This window comes from Ips typographus, linkage group LG16 (genome assembly GCF_016097725.1).
Source record: "Ips typographus isolate SLU linkage group LG16, UJ_Ityp_2.0, whole genome shotgun sequence".
Lineage (NCBI taxonomy): Eukaryota > Metazoa > Arthropoda > Insecta > Coleoptera > Curculionidae > Ips > Ips typographus.
The window spans coordinates 8,647,265-8,667,583 of record NC_138437.1 but is presented as its reverse complement, the minus strand read 5'-3'; the positions used below and the strand labels follow the sequence as shown (position 1 = coordinate 8,667,583).

The 20,319-nt window shown below is 34.9% G+C and overlaps 1 protein-coding gene across 1 annotated transcript in view; it reads right to left on the bottom strand.

Moving 5' to 3' along the window:
• Delta (neurogenic locus protein delta) overlaps positions 1-20,177 on the bottom strand; it is a 48,863-nt gene extending 28,686 nt beyond the window's left edge. The window contains exon 1 of the mRNA XM_081993823.1: positions 19,678-20,177. The gene's annotated coding sequence lies outside the window, so the exon portion shown is untranslated. The remainder of the gene's footprint in view (positions 1-19,677) is intronic.
• Positions 20,178-20,319: the final 142 nt, after the last annotated feature.

Sequence of the window (20,319 nt, the reverse complement as noted above, 5' to 3'; positions counted from 1 at the left end):
CACAAAATATTTATTAATGGACAGATAGCGAGACCCATTTTTCCATTTCCATTTTTTCTCCCTGTCTAAAAAGATGAGCTCCTGATGATGGGTGCCTATGTACCCGAAACTAGTCGAGCTCTACCCCGCCCTTTAACATTTAGGGGTTAATAAATATTTTGTGGAGAAGGCTGTGTGTTCTTTCCTCTCTTTTAACACTTTCACCTCCACTTTGAGAACATGGCTTCTACTTCGCTTTAAATAATGTTGTTAACATGAGAATAAACTTTGTATTTTTGAGTAATTTCAATGCACAGAATGGATCTTAATTTAAAAGTTCTGTTAACTTAGACTCTTATAAATGTTCCTTAAGAAGTAAAAGAAAATTATTATTCTAGTTTACACTAAATTTGTAATGTAATAATGTAAATAAATTCCTATTTTTTCACTCTCAGATGACGTCCAGATTTAATTGGCAAACTCAAACTAATGTAGCAATGTAAACAGTCTTTTCAAAAATATGAAATATTAATTTTCGTTTACCCTATTCTTTCGATTTCAGCCATTAGAAGAAGATTTTATGATATGTGGGTCATGCCCGTGATTTTTTTGGTCGCAATTATGTTTATGACTCACACGATTTAGTAGAACTACTTTACAATTTTACTTTATTGAAATATACCTAAAAGTAACTGCTATTATAAAATTTACGTGCTGGCACCCTAAACTTCTCTGGTTACAAATAGGGCACTCAAATTGTAATTTTTAATTTTTATTGTTAACTTAACTAAAATATCATTTTGCTCTCTTTAAGTTCACAAAGGTCACTCAGCCAGCATAATAATATAGTCACATTATTTACACAGTACATTAATTTGCCTAGACATAATATTACTGAAATTGTCATCATCAAAAATGATAAGTTGAAATTTGATTAGCACGAAAATTTACGAATATTTGTCTTTCATTAGAGCTGCTAGATTGGAGTCGTGGCCTTACGAAATGAGTGTTAGGGAAATAGGCTAGTTGAACTACAACGTTTCGCGGAATTTATTGCTGTTTCCTCAGGCACTAAAACACACTGGTCGAGAAAGTTTTGAAAAAAATTTAACTGCAACATTAAGGGCTCCGTTAGGTCCCTCTTGATTAAACTTGTGTTGTTTGAGAATAAAGAAACGTACTAGAGAGCGTCTTGAAGACGTAGGTAAAGTAATAAGTGACTTCCTGAAGCTTACATAAAAATTATAATGACAATACTGTATGTCCAGCCATTGGAAAATAATGGTGTGTAGCCTGTGTATGGTTGAAAGCACCGGACTTACGTAGTGTAACATGGTGCGACCAAAAAACTCGAATGAACTTTAGCACGAAGGTGCAAGCGCGCCCCTTAAAAAAAATGCAAAAATTCGGTAATTTTGCCTCGAGGCTTGCTCGAATGCATTATTTATACTGTTCGCATTTTATAACGCCATTCACGAATAACGGTACCATTTGTTTTTACATTTAATTATGAATAATTTGAGTTGCTTTGGTGAACACAACGGAGTTGTGGGCCTCTAAACTAAACTAATGTTAAAGTGAAAGGACACCAATTACAGAATAAGAGACTGAGATGTATGTATGTGAAAACGTTTAATAGCAATTTTAAAATTTTCTAGAGTGTTCTAGTCTAACCACGTTTTTTATTATTCTTATATCAACAAGAAGGTATTGTTGTAGCAATATCTGGTAATGTCATTTACATTTAGGCTAAGTTTTGAATTTCCCCCTCGGATTGGTGTTATCAGTATAGACAATATAAAGCCTTATTCTTGGAGTGTCATCTGTACCGTGGTTCCCAGGGTAGGATTACAAGCAATGTTTGTGCTTAAAGGGCGCGGGGGCGAGGAGCTGAGGGTTTACCTGCACTAAAATGCACAGGTAACAGCACATGTAGGTGTGCAGCATCTGCCGCTGGTTCCCACAGGCCGCTTGTTACCGACATGTGTCTTGCAGATTTCGGCAAAAGCCGGGCAGGTGCTCAATTTCGATTTGGCGAATCGCAAGGAACCAAAAAATTGTCGCGTGAGATAGCTCGATTAGGCTTTAATTATCCTCGGTTGCCTTTAGTTAACTCCCTTTTATGCTTCACACAAGGCGTTTGTTACGCTCCTGCACTGCAAACGTCCCCAAAAAAAACAACAAAAACCCTCAAAGCTCACTTTAAGCTTAAGCAAACAACAATTTTCTTCTTCACTTTGATACGTTTCGACAATCGTACCGGTTTATTTAAAGTTGTTTAAGCGCAATCCAGGCACCGGGACTGTTTGTTTAAAGACACAATAAAAGTAATAATAATATCAGTTAAGGCATTTAAGATACACAATATAGGTCTGCGATGTTATCAAAACCAAATATGAGTTTTGTATGTATCTGGACTGATTGCTCGTAAGAAGCAGCTGTGAAAGACAGATGCCGGCGAAAAGGCAGCTGGGCCTCCTTGGTACTACTCTTACAAGAAGCTAGCGGAACCACGCTCCTACGAGTACCTTTCCTTCTTTGGTTTTCGGACACTTTCTCGAATTCTAAACTCTAAACTTCCAAAACTAGCCAAACTCACCCAACACATTTCAGAACTGTTACATTTAGCGTCAAATCAGTAAATTTTAATAAACCCAAAATTAACTCATTAGATTTTGCCTGAAGTCATTGAGTTCAGGTGTGAGATATTGGTCTTGGATTTGATTTCATTTGGTCTCTTTCTGATTTGTTTACAGACTACTTAATGGTGTTCCCACTATCCTGACCTGCGAGTATCAAACACTTTTGCTGAAATATCTTCTTAAATTTCTTGGGTTCCTTCTATTGATTCCTCTATGATGCCATTTTTAATAAAGCCTCCTTAACTAAATATGTCATTTGAATTTACCTACATTTTTCTAAAAAAATAACTCTCTAATGTAGCTTAATTATTTTGACTAGAACGAACACCGTATTTTTTCACTCATAAATTTGGCACACAAACCAGATGTTTCGCTTTAAAAAATATATATATATTTTAAGTTAAAAGGTGCATAATTTTATTTCGGACAAACAAAGGCTTAAAAAAGATGTCGGACGCTTTGGCCCATTTGTCGTTACCGGATTTAATGTCTGGCTTGAGAAAATATTTCAACAATTTTCGAGTCGCGTTGTGAAAGCGTCCGTCGATAAATTTCGGCTTTTTTAACGTCCCGTCCCCGATGTTTTGGTAAATATGTCGCCCTGTCAAATCTATTACTATTTAAAGATCCAGACACCGCGTTGCCAAATGTGAAAAAACAGATGCGACAACAAAATCCATCCCATCAGTCTTAAATAGTACTACAGGGAATTACGTCTATTTTTTTAAAAGACTTGCCGAAACATTGGAAACAACACTGCAACAACAATGAGTGATTCTAATGACTACACGTTTTCGACGAGGTAATTTCAAATTCATCCCCCTTGCAAGCGCAGATGCGTTTACCCCTTAAAAAAACTCGATTGCACAGATTGATGATTAATTTATTCCTAGGGACTTGGGTTATAATTAATAATCGATTAGTTAACGCCCTCTAATGGGGTGATCTCTCAACCCTTTTATATTCCAGATAGACAATAAGGTATCATCCGCGCCATCAATATATTTCATTAAGCAAAAAAGTTCAATTTAGGGAACCGGAAATCCACAACAGGAAACTACTTAGCACTATACACAGTTACATACTTAAAGATAGTATTTACCGTCCTGTTTAAATTGCGGTTTACATTAACGCATATCTACCGCACGTGTCTCAAACCACATAGAGGGTGTTTGATTACGATCTGCTTATATGGCCCACATTGCTGGTTCCATTATGCCCCATGTGACGGGCAACTGGGTCAGATTTTCAAGTGTCACAGGAATGAACCACATATGCGTTTTGTTGCTATAATCAGAAATATTTAAATAACAAAGTATTAAGTTTTCTTAATTTCTAGCTTTGGGACATATTTGGAATTTTAATTCATAAACATGGACAATCATTATGGTCATTAGATTCTTGTTTAACTTCATTAACAGCTTCCAAAATTTTGAAATTTAGTTTATTAAATCACCTTTATTTTTATATTATTTTTTAGTAAAGGGAAGAACACTGATTTTCACAAAATAACGCCATGCTTCTCCAAAAAGCTCTAAAGACGGTAGAGACTTTGAATAAGCTGGAAGCTTGAAGAACTCTAATCACTCCACAAAAAATACTAGAAAAAGGGGTAAACATTTTTCTTCCTTAACCTATGAATGCTCCAATGGTTTTTTAATACGGATTATTGAGGTTGGACTATAGTGAAATATTATCCGAGGTAAGGTTTTCTAAAGAAATTTTTAAACGACCAGATCTTAAGCCGTTACGAGAGTGGTGTTTCTTCCCCTTATAGTTGAACTAGGGGTTGGAAGTTTTAATCAATTTCTTACGGTAGCTTAAGTCTAAAAATCCGGGGAGATTTGGCGCGCAAAATTTCGTGATGGATAGCCTGTTGGGTATGGGTGACGTTGGACCCCGTACCTGTTGCAGCTGCACGCATGCGCGCACTAGGGTGGTTTAGCACGTGCCATATGCGTATATAGAAGAGCGCGTGGCAAAAAAGTTGCAGCTGTCCATATAGAACCTTTCTTCCTCTTTTGTGCTAACTGCAGGCTCTCAATGTGGCTTTGTTTCATTTGAATAGAAAAATTTTTTTGAATAGATCCTGGCTTACCTGGTATCAACAAGTAGGTAAACGACAGTAATACTTTTCATCCTATTTCGGGCTATTATCTTTCGGTAAATACCAGGAGAGAACAACTGTCAGGACAGAACATCTTGAGAATACGAAATGTACGTAAAGAGCGAGAGAAGAAATTGGTTTTGTGATGTACCATTTGACTGTAATTGTCGTGTAATAAACAATTTTGGGTTCCCAAAATGAACGTGCCTAACCGACGATTTTTTCTTCGATGAAGGTGGGAATTGTGGAAAAACCAAACAGACTTTGGCCATGTGGCCGTGAATTTCTTGTTTTCAAGAAAACTTCAATAAAACATGTGACGTTCTGAAAGACCGTCGTTTGAAATATGGCACAGGTAAAATTCAGTAATAAAGGGAGGATAATCAAGTGATTTTTACCTATTTTAGGACGCGTGAAGGAAAGGTATCAGGTCTAAAGGCCATCTGCGTAACAGATGCAGTTCTGATTTGAATCCCCGACTTGCCAGTTGTCAGTCCGTTAGTTCTTTTTGCTCGCGCCACGACCAACCCTTTGCTTTATCTGTATTTTACGAAATCATGACCAAGGGCAGATGGTTTTTTCTTCAGCCCACTAGTATTCATATTTGGCCTTTGAGATTGCCATGTGTTTTTATCAGCTGCGCTCTTTTTTATCAAACACCGGCAATTATTGCTTGCATGCAAAGCCGGACCTCATTAAAGGAAAAACGCCCCCAATCGCAAGGTGAAAATAAAATCTGTCCAAAAGAAAATCAATATTTCTTCGGGTATATCAAAGAAATTCTTCCAGCTGGTCATTGCTTTTGCTCAATCTTCGACTCCATAAAGTTATGTCAATATGTAAGACAAACTCGGCAATTCCGAAACGTGCGAACTAATAACAGCTACTTAAAAACAGATTTGTTTGCCTTTTACTACCGTAAACCCCTGCAATGGTAATTTTCGTTACTAGCTTTATGACTACTAAGTTTAATGGAATATTTGCTGCTGGTTCTTATAGAGCACTTAATTGATTATTGATTTATTATTAGACGTTTCAGAAACATCTTGCCATATAAATGATGTTTACTGGATTTTGCTCATTATGTTTTTGAGCAGTGGCAGTCCTATCAGATGACAAAATCTAAACTGTAAAAAACTTGCCACTAATCTTTTGCAAAAACACTTAATTTGATAATGCAAAACAATTTTTGCTTCTGTACAAATAATAAAATTTCAGTCAAATTAACTTCGATTAAGCCAACCATAACTGACGAAAATTCTAAATTGCTACATTACTAGTTGTCTCAGACTTTCTTTTTGCTGATCACCGTCACGTTTGATCGAACAGTAAGGAACTAAGTAATATTCTCATAAAAATAGTTAATTAAAGTGTGAGTACATTTAATTAGTCTGGTGACAATAATTATAAATAAAGTAACAGACAGGGAATATATCCGGCCTTGGGTACGACCAAAACAAATCGACGCCTCTGTTAATTGCATCGGCATAAGGCGTTACAGTTATTACTTGGCTGTGCGGTAATGATTTGATTTGAAATTATAACTGAGCTCGATTCCCACGGTATTGTGGACTGCTAAACGGTCGGTAACACATTCAAAAGTTTTTCGTCGTAATCTGTAGAGCTCGAATCAGCTAAGAAAAGGCCACAGGCGTCATCAAACGATGATGTCACGATCTCTGTACGTCTCGCTTTAAATATTGCTGCTCTCGTTACTTTCCAAGTTGTTGCAGCCAGTCAGTGGCGTGCTATTATTTTATCAGTAAAATGAAACATTTTCGTCGTTTTTAATAAAGAAAATAAAAGACAACAAGTTTTTCAAAGGAATGGAAACTCCTTCTGCTTCTTTCTTCATAAATTGTAAGACGTTACTGACGATTTCACGGCCTTGGCTGTATATGATAACACCTTTCTTTCCAACCTTTTTGAAAGACATTTTGACAAAATAACGTTTTTTATTCATAACACTATGTGAACTTCAACTGCGACCATCAACAATACAACCAAAACACCAGACTAAAACGGAACCTAACCTAACCTAAACCCCTAAGTCTCCCTGTCCGCCACTACATTTTTTTAAACTTGGCAACACCGTTTAGAGTGCCGGCTAGTAAAAGCATATAAAAAGGTCCAAATGTCCCTGGCCGCTGCCGCATCTGTTTTAATTGTGTCCAAGTAAAAACCGTACTACGTTGCCAAGTGGCTTTTTGACCGCTTAACAATATATTTTCGGGAATATTTTAATAGGACGCCTCTGATTATATCTAATGCGACGGCAACTGTAGAAGGAGAAAGAAATAGTTTTAAAAACTGCGTCATTGATGATGCGGTGGCCTTTTCTCATCTGATTCGAGCTCTAATACAACGAAAGTCCACTTTTACGTGACTGCGAACAATAAGGATAGATTTATTCCTACAGTTCTTTTGTGTTCGGACGACATACTGCATAAACCGTTTACACTTACGGGTGCATATCCTCGTTGCAGTTTCTACATCCGTTCTGTTATCCCAACATTGAATAACCCGCTCGTTGAAAAGCATCAGGACAATTGACATTTGACATGTCAATTAACTAGGGGACTCGTTAATGCAGTTGCGTCGATTTTTCTTCGAATTACATGGTGTATCTAATTAGTAAAAGCGCGTGTTGTGCCCCAAGGTTCCTGTCTGGGCCCCATTACTCGGTTTCATTGAGTGATCGCGGCAACGCGTCTAAGACTTGATAAGCTTCCGGTCATTTGCTGGGTTGCCACATAAAGAGCTTTCTTAGAAAGCTCTATGGCTCTACTAGAGGGAGATCGAAATTTAAGAGTTTAATGCAGAATTTATCAATAAACCAGACCGAACAAAATCATAACACATCATGCAATTTAAGCTATCAGGTCGTAATTTCAAGTTCGTATGGGAAAAAGGTTTTTTTCATGGTAATTTTGAAGGAGCTGGTTAAAAAAACCGCGGCAACTGTGCCGGTCAGTTGGCCGTTGGGCCGGAACTACGGCCGGCCAGTCGCGAACTCCTGGACTTCGTCTTTCTCGCTTCCTTAACTTTCTGTCCCATCTACACCCATGACATCTGCGTTATTTTGTCCCATTAACTTCACATATCCAATTGCTTTACACAAAAAATATTACAGCACATAATGCCGTATTTAACGTTCCCACCCTCACCGCGTTCCAAAGGTACTTTGAAGGTGATTTGTTGAATCATTATAAGTTGATATAGTGCAGACTGTCCTAGTCCAATAAGCTCTCCAATTATTGTGACCCCTGGGCGTCTCTAATAAGACGATACCATAGCAAATGTAAGACTTGTATACAAAAAAAGAACACGTATATAGCGACCATGTACCATTTAAATATGTTTTAATGATGCGATATTTGATCATTTATTTCAAGCATATCTTCAAAGGAAATCCTGAAATTAGAAGTGTTTCAATAGATGCTATGTTCTTAATGATGGATGACACAACTTGTGCCGAAAAAATGAATGAACGTATTGTCTAACTTAAAGCAAATTTAAAACTGGATCCACAAAGATCCTCCAGTTAGCAAAAGACGCGGAACTTTCAGTTCCAATGCTATTAATAGTAAATAGTGCCGGCAGTGTTCATCCAGACCACAATAGTTATAAAAATATTAATAGCCCGGCAGATTTCAAGTTCATTATAACATGTGCTGTAGTTTTGTAACGAAACGTAAAAAAGCGAAATAGAAAACAAACAAAACATTACTGGTGGGTGTCACTCGTCTCTTGACGGTTTTTATAAAATTCTCTCCCTGCGTGTGTCCCGGCAATTATTACGTTTAACTGCTTTTATGGTTGTAATTTACTTTTAAAGCCTCCTGAATGTATTTAATTAATTGCCATTTTTGTTTTCACTATTTTTAACCACCCCATTTTGCTGGAAATACCCACGTAATTATTGATTTTTAGATGGACAAGCATAGACAATTTAGTATTGTTTGCTTTTTAGGTTAATTAAATTTCTCCTATTGTTAATTTGACTTTTTAAAGTTTATTTTCATCAACGTGTGACAACGTGCATCATGTGACTCTAAAATTGCTTGCAGTGTTTAGTTCACGTGACCTTAAATATTTTCAATATTTTTACATACATACATAAGCAATCTTTATTTCCGAGGAAAACGACTATCGACCTACAATGGTCTTTCTGCCAATGTTACAGAAACAAATGTATTTACATAATAAAAAAAATGTACAAAAAAAAAGGATAAATTTCGAGTTTCAGTTGAGTTTGGCTTTGAATGTGACAAAACGAGTTTAAAAAGTCACAGCCTAAACTGCACTTGGCAAAAAAAAGACGGTACAATAACTCTAATTTATGTGGTATAGTGTTAGTCCGGATTAAAAAGCACTAAAATAGTGAAAAAAAAGCGCTTAAAAACAAAATAATGGAGGAAAATTAAAAAAAATCATAAAAATCTATCTATCTAACTCTTTCAGAGATGCAAAATTTTTTACTTTTTTTGAGTTCAATTTTTAGATAGCTTTCAAACTGCTTTAGAAGCATACGGAAGATTTTAGATTGTTTTGAAAACTTTTTTTGAACTATTGAGGAGCATTTGAAAGGTTTTTGGATAGTTTAGAGAGCATATTGAAGGATCTGGAATACTTTAGAGGCATTTGGAGAGCTGGTCCCTTTTGGGAGCTTCTAGAATATTTGAAGAGCTTTTGGAGTTTCTGTAGTGTTTTAAAACCTTTTTAGACTACTTGAGGATGATTTGGAAGGTGTTTGGACAGTTTAAAGAGCCTTGACGGTTCTGGAGTGCTTTAAAGCATTAATTTGAAACCTTGTAGACGGTTCCAGAAACTTTTGAAAGCTGTTAAACTGGTGTAGAAGCATACGGAACCTTTTAGACTGTCTTGTAATGTTTTGAAAACTTCTAGAGTAGTTGGAGATCATTTAGAAGCCTTTAGAGTGTTTTAAAAGCTTTTGGCAGCTTCTACACTGTGTCTGAAAGGCTTCCGACGGCCTTAGAAGCATTTTAGAGTTTCTGTAGTGTTTTAAAACCTTTTTAGACTACTTGAGGGGGATTTGGTAGGTGTTTGGACAGTTTAAAGAGCCTTGAAGGTTCTGGACTGCTTTAAGGCATTTGAAACCTTGTAGACGGTTTCAGAAATTTTTGAAAACTGGTCTAGAAGCATACGGAAGCTTTCAGACTCTTGAAATCTTTTGAAATTTTCTAGATAAGTTGAGAAGCATTTGGAAGCTTTTAAACTGTTTTAAAAACTTTTGGAAGCCTCTAGGCTGCTTGGTAAGCTTTTGCAAGTTAGAGCTTCTCTAGTGTTTTGGAATGTGTTTTCATTTTTTAGACTATTTCAGAAGCATTTAGACATTTTTTGGTCAGTTTAAATTTTTCAATTTACAAATTTACTCATTTTACCCATTTTGCAACAGATAATTGGTATGTGTTTGTCTCTCAGAAGCCTTCAATATTTCAATATAGCAAAAGTCATTATTACCACTTTAGGGCTTAAAATGACCCACTGTGCGACGTTACATAACCAATAAGATTACGTCAAAACTCCTGCATTTTTTTTGTCAAAGGAGTTATTTTACAGATATAACCGCGTTTACAATTACAAACTATTTATTCAAATTTATTTAGAAAATTTGGAAAGCTTGATTTGTCATAAACTAGTTAAATACAAAAAATAGCAGCAAATAAATCGGGATCTAGTTTGTCGAGTTATACAGAGTAAGTTTAATATTGTCCAGTTGTCTTTTTAATTTGCTTGAATTTGTAGTAGTCTTTCGCTTCTAATTTTTGTGATTAGTCTTAATGCAATTTGTTCCGTTCTTTGTATGTGTTGTTTAGTTTTCGGAGTTGACTTTGCCATTAGCATGTTTCCATAGTGGTCTGCAGATGGATTTGTAAACTTGTATTGCAGTTTTGACCTTTATTTTTGTAAGTTATAGTGATCTAAAATGTTTTGTTCTTTTAATGAGTGCAGTTCTTTTATTTCTTACAAGTTTAGTGAATTTAAATATTTTTCTTGTCCAAATTCCTTTAGAAAATAGAATAAAAAATCTTGGGAAGGCCTCATTGGTCTATTTCATATCTCACGCTTGGTGAATATCACATGGTTTAGTGATATTTTTTAAAATAGAATTTTATATATTTTATTGAATTTAGTTAGTTACTTTTTTGCTAAAGAGCATGCTTTGGACATTCCTATACATGGATAAATGTAGACAATTTTATAACATCTTTGAGCTTTTTCTGTAAAAACATGTCTTTACTGTTATAGTAGGGTATGTAAGGTGACCAAATTGACGACACTTTAGATTACAAAAAAACCGAGAACGTGCAGATTTTTCGTTGTTTTTTTAAGTTGAGATGACAAGTTTGGGAATCAGCATAGTGGAATCCGATGTCACAGGTTTCGGACCATAAGGGGCGATGCTGAATTCGGTACAAAACCACATTTTCTGAACGTTTGATGTTGATGAATTTGAATTGATTCGCCAAAATTCAAAATGTGAGAATTGTTTTGTGATTACTAATGACACACACGGTTTTGTTAGTATAGTTTGTATACCGGAATGTTATCTACTTGTGGTGTATTAATCAAGTAATAATATACAATTTTACGGTTTTCTGGCCACTATTTGATAAGGACATTAATATAAAATTCATAAAGTTGTGCGAGTGGTGGCTGACCAGGTGGGGCCGCCGAAATGCAGCAATCATAAAACCTCTTAATTCGACAATAAAACATGACGAAGAGTCTTCCCATGAAGAACGCGTATAGAATTATAATGGAAGAAAGTTTTAATTCTATATAACTACCAATAAAGTGAACAAGTAACTGTTGTTTAAGAGTCTTTTTTAATTTACAAACGCTATCTTTGTTTCGCCTGGCTAGCGGGAACTCGAAGCTCGGCTTAGGCGACTTTATAATTTTTTGTATAAAAAGTCATATCACGGGTAAATAATTAAAACGTTATTCTTCAGGAGAACAATTACGAGATAATAAAAGTTCGTCGAACATCTACACAGAGGTCAAAGAACGAATTTGTTACTTTCCTTTCGCAGGGGGTCTGTAATAAAATGGTCACTAGTCTCATTAAATCTTAATTAAAAAATTCCTCCTCATTGTGCTAATTATACTAATTTATGAACTTACGTATTTTTTAGTTAATTTGCTTTACAAAGCGATTATTTATTCAAATGAAAAAACAGTTTTTTTGGGAAGTTTATCTAAGCCGTATTTCCGTTACAGAACATACAACAAAACAACTCACCCTTATCGAATGCGATAAGTAAAGAAAGTAACAGTTTCAGGGGGAGATTTCTAGTAGGGTCCCTTTAAGACCCGAATTCAGTTTATGTTAAATAGTAAAGACCTTATTTTTCGCGCCTAGAGTCAGCCGACCCTGTAATTGACTTACTATTTCACCCTTCCGTCAGTCAGCAGCAAAATAATTTAAGTGACCCCCTTTAAGACATATATCAAACGGAAGGTAATATCTTCCTATTGTTCCCCTAATCGAGCCAATCGATTTGACAAAATAGAGCACTGACAGAGATCAGAATCTCCTAAATGAATTCCTTTATCTCTTTTGGCAGCACAAAATGAAATTTTCAATTTGCACCCCAGGGATTGCAGTTGGGCGAAATTTTATCACTTTTATTGACAATCCCCATTTTACAAATGCCTCCGTTTAGTAGGAGGAGGAAGCAGACATACAGATCCGGATTTTACGTGTTCTTGTCAATTCACTCTGAAATTTTGGCATACCGTGACAATTTGCCGCCCTGATGCTTTTAGCGTTACCCACTGATTTTAATTAAAACATATCTTCTTTGATGTATTTTTAGAAAACTGTCTCAAAATCACTCAGATCAAATCACATATGTGTGGTATTAATCTCTAAAATCGCCCATAACGGTGCCATTTCCACATTTCGACTTAAACTGGAACAGATGGAATTATTACCACGTTCAAGTGGATTTTATGTTTCTCTCGGGCCTCAAACAACCAAGTTTCGTGACGAAATCCAAATTGAAAAGCCATATTTACGAGACAATACCCCTCACATCTGCCTTTCCGCGATATCGCCAAAAATTGTGACCAATAATCTTATCGGATCAGCCGTCTATTCCAAATCATGATATATTACATGGTTACTAAGTTTTATTTCAGTCATACATCAAATTTAATGGAACGCCACATTCAGGGTAGAACAACCCTACATGATAAAGGGGTAAAACTTATAAATGTAGTAAAAATGTAAATAAACTGTAAGAAACGTAGATAATGGAGGAAAACCTGTCAATGACTTTAATCATTCTGTTTTTCTATACAGGGTTTGTATGTTTGTTGTTGTTTTTTAGGTCATGCTCTCAATTTATTTTTCAACCATATTTTGTGGCTCTAACTCTATGGGTTATACTACATCTACTTCAAGAACATGGGCCAATATATTATAATTGTTTAAAATTGTTTTAAACACAAACCAACCAGTTCAAAAAACTCCTCCATGCATTTTTATTGAAAACAGAGCCGAGAAGTGTCTGATTATCTGAATCTTGCTCCAACACAAATGATGTATGTTTTAAATTAAACCATTTCGATTATTAATCGCTTTCATTAATACACTAGTTGGTTAAATAAGTATTAAATGATTGCTAAACTATTTTAATGCATATAATTTAAAAAACTGTATTCTTTGCTATGATGGGTATAAATAATATACTCTAAAAAATTAAGTTTCAAATAGATGATGTAGAAGTTCTTAATAAAATATAATTAATTATTTACTCGCGTAGTCACGTGACAACAGTCGAAATAACTGTCAATCAGCGGAAAAACCGGTCTTGCTTTGAAAACTGCTCTAAAAAGGATTATTTCAGTTTCGGGACACTGTTTGTCAGTTTTGACGTTAGTGACAGTTGCCGCGTGATTAGAAAACACTTTTTAGCTTAATAATCACGTGACAACTGTCAAAATAACAGTCATAAATATCAGAATAACGTCTTGTTTCAAAAACTGTAATATACCTGATGTTTTAGGCAAATTTTGACACATACAACAATTATCAAATGCTGTAGACTCGATTTTGCAATAATTCTTTACAGTTGGTCATTAAATTGAGAGTGATTGGAAAACAGTAGCATCAATTTGGATTTGTTGAAAAGGAAATAAACAAATTTTTTAATGAAAAATACTACCATTTAATATCGGATTGAAAGGTTGTTTTTGTTATTAACATGTAAACAAATTTTCTTCTTAAATTCTTCGTATAATCAGGCATTATTAAAACTGACTGACTAAATTAAAAATTAGTCAAAAATAAAAGATACAAATTAAAAACTTTTCCATTTTTCTGCAGATAGGTACTTCTGAGCTGTGTTCTTAGCACGTTTCAACTCTTCATAGACCTGTCAATGTCCAAGCACTTTTGATTGATACTACAAGTATTTTGCAAACTTGTACTTAAGTTTATTTGTAAAGTACTTTTCGCTCCTCTTTGTAAATAATGTTAACGGCATGAGAAGAATGTGGCAAAGATCAGTGGCGTTTATCAATTCCTGTAGGCTGCAGCAAAAAAAAAATGATAAAAATCTGGAGTAGGTAATATGTCGACTCCGGATGCAACTAAAACTTATCTGAACCTGGGGCGTTTATTAGTTTTGCCAAAATATGCATCCTATATTAGGGCCGCTGCGCATAACTAAAAAGTCAGCTGTCCCTAGATTAACGACGAGCCAAGATAAGGGCTTAAAAAGTCGCCCCTAATTCTTAAAATATCGCGACAGCTTGCGCCCCGTCTGTTTTTTAGCTGAGACACTTTTTATGATACTTTATTAACATTGGCGTTCGTCCACATTGCTTCGATGCCAATCCAAAAGAATTTTATGGGAGGAGTTTTTAATATATTATAATGGATCTCATGCATATTTATCAGATTGATACTCTTTGGCCACGTCATGCCTCATACGAAAATATTACTAAAGGTAATGTAGAATTACTTACTGATTTAGTACGCCAATGTGTAAGATGACATGTTGAGATACCTCATCGTCATAATAAGCATGGTAAAGTTGGACATGTGGGTGTGGGGGATGTGAAGTAAAAAAATCGGATGTGATAGGGTGGCAGGCTATAATTCGGCGATTTTTCCGAACACGTGGATTGCGTCCGCACGTGCGTCTAAAAAATGAGTTCCTCAGCAATGTGGCTGGCTCATATTTATAATTGAGGCAAAAAATCTATTTCACCCATTAGGGTTCTGCGCCAGGCGTCTTTCAATCCCGAGTTTATAAATAACGCAGATCTGTCATCTTACTCAAAACAGACGATGTCTTCTTATTGGGGGATGAACATGACAGTTCAGTTATCAGTCTAGGAGAGTATGTCCAATGCGGGTCTATTTTTTTTGTCGTTATTAACCCTATAGACAACAATCAGATATTGTTATCTATTGTGACAATTGTACAGACACAGTAGCACGTGCTGGTGGTACTATTATTGGTAGTACCAGAGGAAATTAGGCGGAATACAATGCAAACCATTTAATAAAAAACAATGAGACTTGTTTGTGCGTCAATCCGGACAAAAATCAAAGGAGTAATTAGGGAAACGTTTTTAGTGATACAAACCATTGTCCCTCACTGAAATAAATCTTTGGAGCCCACCCAATTGGTCAGGTGTTTATTCTTTCATTGTCTTCTAACACCGCTTAGATTCTTAGGTAAAACTCTATCCTGGACTCTGTCGGCGATTGTGTTAGTTTTTAACAATTAAGACTATACTAAACGCATACTAATTTAACTGAAAAAACGAATAGAAAAAAAAAACATCTTTAAATGGCTAATCTACTAAATTGGCTCGTGTCTAGTGTCCATTGTAGTGGAAACAGGAAACACAGAGACCAACCAAGTGTGCATTTACTTTACACGCCAGTCCAAAACTGTCTAAAGGAATTATTTTAGAGATTAAATCATGTTTAAATATATTTGATACTAAAACGCCCCGACAGACCAATAAACGTCAAATAATTTAAGCGTCGACAATTTTGTGCCAGCATAGCGACAGCTTTAGTATTAATCTCCCAGAACATCAATGAAAAACATGAAAAAGGACAATATGGATGTGGTTGTTTATGATGCGGCAATTTAAATCATTGTCAGTTAAACAAGGCGGGGGTAATGAAATCACAAATTAATGAAATTCTATAGTCTAACAATGGTATCTTCTTCCTTTTTCTTACTGAAGCGTCAATTAATTAAAACGACTTCCAGCTTTTACCTACATTAACGGCAAGAGATAGTGGCCGTGGTTGGCAACAGCCTGGCTAGAAAGTAATGGAAGGTAATTGAAAAATGTTCGATTTCTTCCTAGCAGTGAAGAAAATAAAGTTGATTTGACTTGTGACCCGACCGCCGTAAGTAAGCGCACAGACAGGGACGAATTTCTGCATCTTCTTCAATAGAAGGTCACTGACTTCTTCAGTCTTTCTCCTCTCTTTAACGTTATTTCCAATTTGCGAAATAATGAAGCTCACGCGCATTTTGCAGCTTTGTTATCGTCACATTAAATTTTTTTTAGCACACTCCACTTTGTGCTCTAAGCTATGCAGTCACTCAAACTAATTTTCGTCTTAATTAATTATTAATACCAAAAATATATAAAAGTTGTCGAGGTCCAAAGACACACTGTGACGAGTAATAGCCACAGGACATTGATTTTTTTAAGAGGACAGGTGCTGAAGCCGCGTTACACCTGGTGATATGCCGGCTGGAACGACCGCGCGCCCAGTGGCGTTTCGTAGCTTTCACGACCCAGGGCCCGCATTATTTCCATTTTAATTACATATTTCCCTAAAATACTAGAAAACCTTCTAACCTGAATTTTTTAAATACCCATTATTTTTTTTCGAATCGTAATTTTTTATTTTTGAAAATACTCACTTTAAGTCCGAAAAAAATTGTATTGAAAACTTACATTGTTTAAAAAGGCCGGCAGTAGCCGGAAGAAAGTTTTGTTTTTTTTTCTTCCTTGTTTAGTGTATGTGACATCATTGAAACGATATTGCAATCAAATAGGTTATAAGCCGATAACCTAATTTAACAAAACCATAATTGTCAAATTACATTACAGTGACGTCAAGTTTATCGTCAAATGTGGCCATAGACAAGATGTTCATAAAACTTGGCTGTCATAATGTCAACAATGACAACTACTGATGCATTGCTGTCAGAACTTCTAATCTTGATTGTTTTTTTAATTTATTGCTAAACTATTTTAATACATATAATTAAAAAAAAACAGTATTCTTTGCTATGATGCTGATCTGTCTATTGTCTCATCAAGCAGATTGCATTATTTGATGATTTTCGAATATTCTAATTTAGTACTTTTTTAATATTGTTGAAGATTTTGCGTAACAATAATTCCTTAAAATAAGTCAGTAAAATTTACCAGTTTTATAATACAGGGTGGTTCAGTTTTAAATGTCAATAATTCACCAATCGATAACACATCAAAAAATAAGTTGACATGCATTATGTCATTTTCCTGAAGAACGCTTCTTAAGGAAGACACAGACCTCCAAAATTCAGTTTTAAAATCGTAAAGAATTTTTTTTTTGCTACAATTATCAGACCGTTGGATCAATTTTGATCAAATTGGGAACAAGTACACTGAAAATAGTCAAAAAACAGGATTTTTTGACTAATGTTTACTGGCGTTCAATTTTTTAAACTATAGGTAGTGTAAAACTGATCATTCAATTCAAACTTTTTTTTTATTCAATTACACTGGAAACAGTTCGAATTTTCGGACTAAGTTAATTCTAAAAATTAGTGTTTAAGACTAAATTGAGACTAAGACTTAAATTGTTTACTTTCATTAATGAAGGGTCTGAAACTTAACTTTTACTATAAAAAACTCTTAAAGTCTTAAAGCACAGTGAAGCGTCTAGAAGTCAATTTAATACTGACAAAGCTTGAAATAACATGTTTAAGGCTATGGAAAATGTTAACATAGTTTTTTAATTCTGCTAAGTCAAAAACTTGGTGAAAAAAACCTGAAAAGTTAGTCTTCAAGTCAATTTTCATGAATCTAATGTCAATATCCTGTATTTAAGACTATTTTCAATACTAAAATATTGAAATGTATTTTCAAATTATGAAAACTTACTTCAAATGCAAAATTTAAGCTTCTGATGTCACTTTTCATTGGTTCAGAGTCACTTTTTGGTGTCCAAGTCAATTTTCAAGGTTGAAATGTGTGAATTTGTAGTCAAAAATTCTAGATAAAGTAGTTTTTGATGCTACAAGTCAATTTTCCCTACTAACGTTTTTCAACTTATCTGAAAACTATAACGACTGACTACAAAGACAGTTTATAAGCCTCTCAAGTCAATTTTCACAGTTTTCAAGTCAATTGTGAAGGCTAAATAACTAACGTTTTTCAATTTGTCTGAAAACTGGTTACAAAGACAATTTTTAAGCCTTTCAAGTCAATTTTCACCGTTTCAAAGTAAATTCATTGGTTTCAATTTTTAAAACTAAAGTCTTACAATTTGTCTGGAAACTATGAAAACTGGCTACAAAGACATTTTTTAAGCTTCTTAAGTCAATTTTCACCGTTTTCAAGACAATTTTTAAGTTGGGTTGGGTTGGTTTTGGGTCTTTGAACGTAATAACTCAGTATTTCGTAAACAAAGTTTCAAATCAGAATTTTATAAGAGATACTTATTTTGTCAAATTGAACAAGTAAAGTAAAAAAAATAAAATTTTTTAAAAATATCCATTGACGTAGAGAATAAGGCAGAAAAATGAAAACCATCTTTCCACCACCACTGGACAGTTTCGACAAACGTCATTATCATCACATAATGAGAATTAATTTCTTATAAATTTGTTCTAAATTTGATTAAAATTCCTCGAGCGGTCTGACAGTTATGACAAGAAACCGATTTTTCAACATGTATGGACTGTATTGACATAATGTATGTTAACTTATTTTTTGATGGGCTTTCGAATGGTGAATTATTGACATTTAAAACTGGACCACCCTGTATACATATTTGTAACTAAAAACCTAGGCTTTTCAAGCCGTTAATATCGCAACATCAAAATATGTTCTTTCAATTCAAGTTTTTTTATATATATTGAATTTTGTTTTTAAATTGAAACTATAGTGCTAAAAATGTAAGTTCTTCATTTGAAGATTATATCTACTTCAGTATATACGAAATTAGCTTAGCATCAATTTAAGCATATTGTATTATTGTATTTGACACAAGATTTAAATTTTTTGCGTGTAATGTAGAGGTCGCCAACGGTATAACCCAAATGTAGTGCCAACCTTAAAAAATGCTACTTTCCTGTTAATACTGGACACAACACAATAAATTTGTAAAAATTTCTTGAAAATTGACTGAGAGTTTAATAATTTAAAAATATTTCCTGAATAAGTTAATTCCTGTGACAACTTTAACCAAAAAGAAAAAAATTCCCACTTAGGTAACACACTTAAAAAACTCAACACAAACTGCTTTTTTAAGGAAAAAAACACCGTGAGAAAATTAGCTCCAACCCTAATAATACGCTATTAGTGACTATCTTAAAACATTATGTAACGTGTCACTGGCTAAAATAGGGGGGTTTAAAGTGTCTTTTCTTATTCCCTCTGTTGGTCTAAATTTAACTTTAAAAAAATAAACCACAAGAAGCACCATGTAACGAACTTTTTGGACACTGTTCTTTACTGTGTAAATTTTGTGCGCATCAAATGAAATTCGCTGCGCGAACATTTCTGCGTTAAATGAAGTGAAACTTTAAGGTCAGAAAGTTATTAAACCAATTCCTGTTAAAACAAGAAATTGCAATCATAAAAGCGAAAAACACACAAAGCGCACAACTTTCGGGAACGAGTGGCTCCCGAGTCAGAGTTTAAAATTAAACATACCAAAATAATGTTCGTATCCATTTCAAGGTTGAGACCGTCACCTCTAATGCTATATAAATTTTTGGGGACATCGATGGTCATTCCGAGTGAACTTTAAGCACTAGTGACACTAATTTTAACACTGAACCGGGCAGCGCGCATTCCTCAATGAATCCGGGACGGGACACTGGATCACCGAAACTGGAACGCGTATGTGAAAGAAGCCCCGTCGGTGGAAATTCTGGAAGCAATTTCCATTCGTACGGTTTCCCTTGTAACTAACAATTCATGTTTACAGAAGAGAGAGTTTTGAGAGCGTTTTATATTTAGCGAATTAGAAGCACGCACTCAGTTTCGACCTCTTCTAAGTAGGATATAAATATACCAGCCCGCCTGTTTAATGTATTATTTGTTTGGTTTCATTCAAATAAAGCCTGGTCAGGCCAGGTGTTAACACGGGAAAATCGGCTAAATATTTTCTTTAATCCAGGGAAACGCTCAATGTAAGCCTTGTTGGGTTTTCTTTAAGCATACAAAGCTTTTATACTTATCCTTCGCCGCACTGAACTAGAAATTACTTCGTTTCATTCTGCACCTTCCCTGACTACGTTCCTGCACAAGTGTTTAATCAAATATAAAACCGGGAACTGTGCAGTCGCTTAT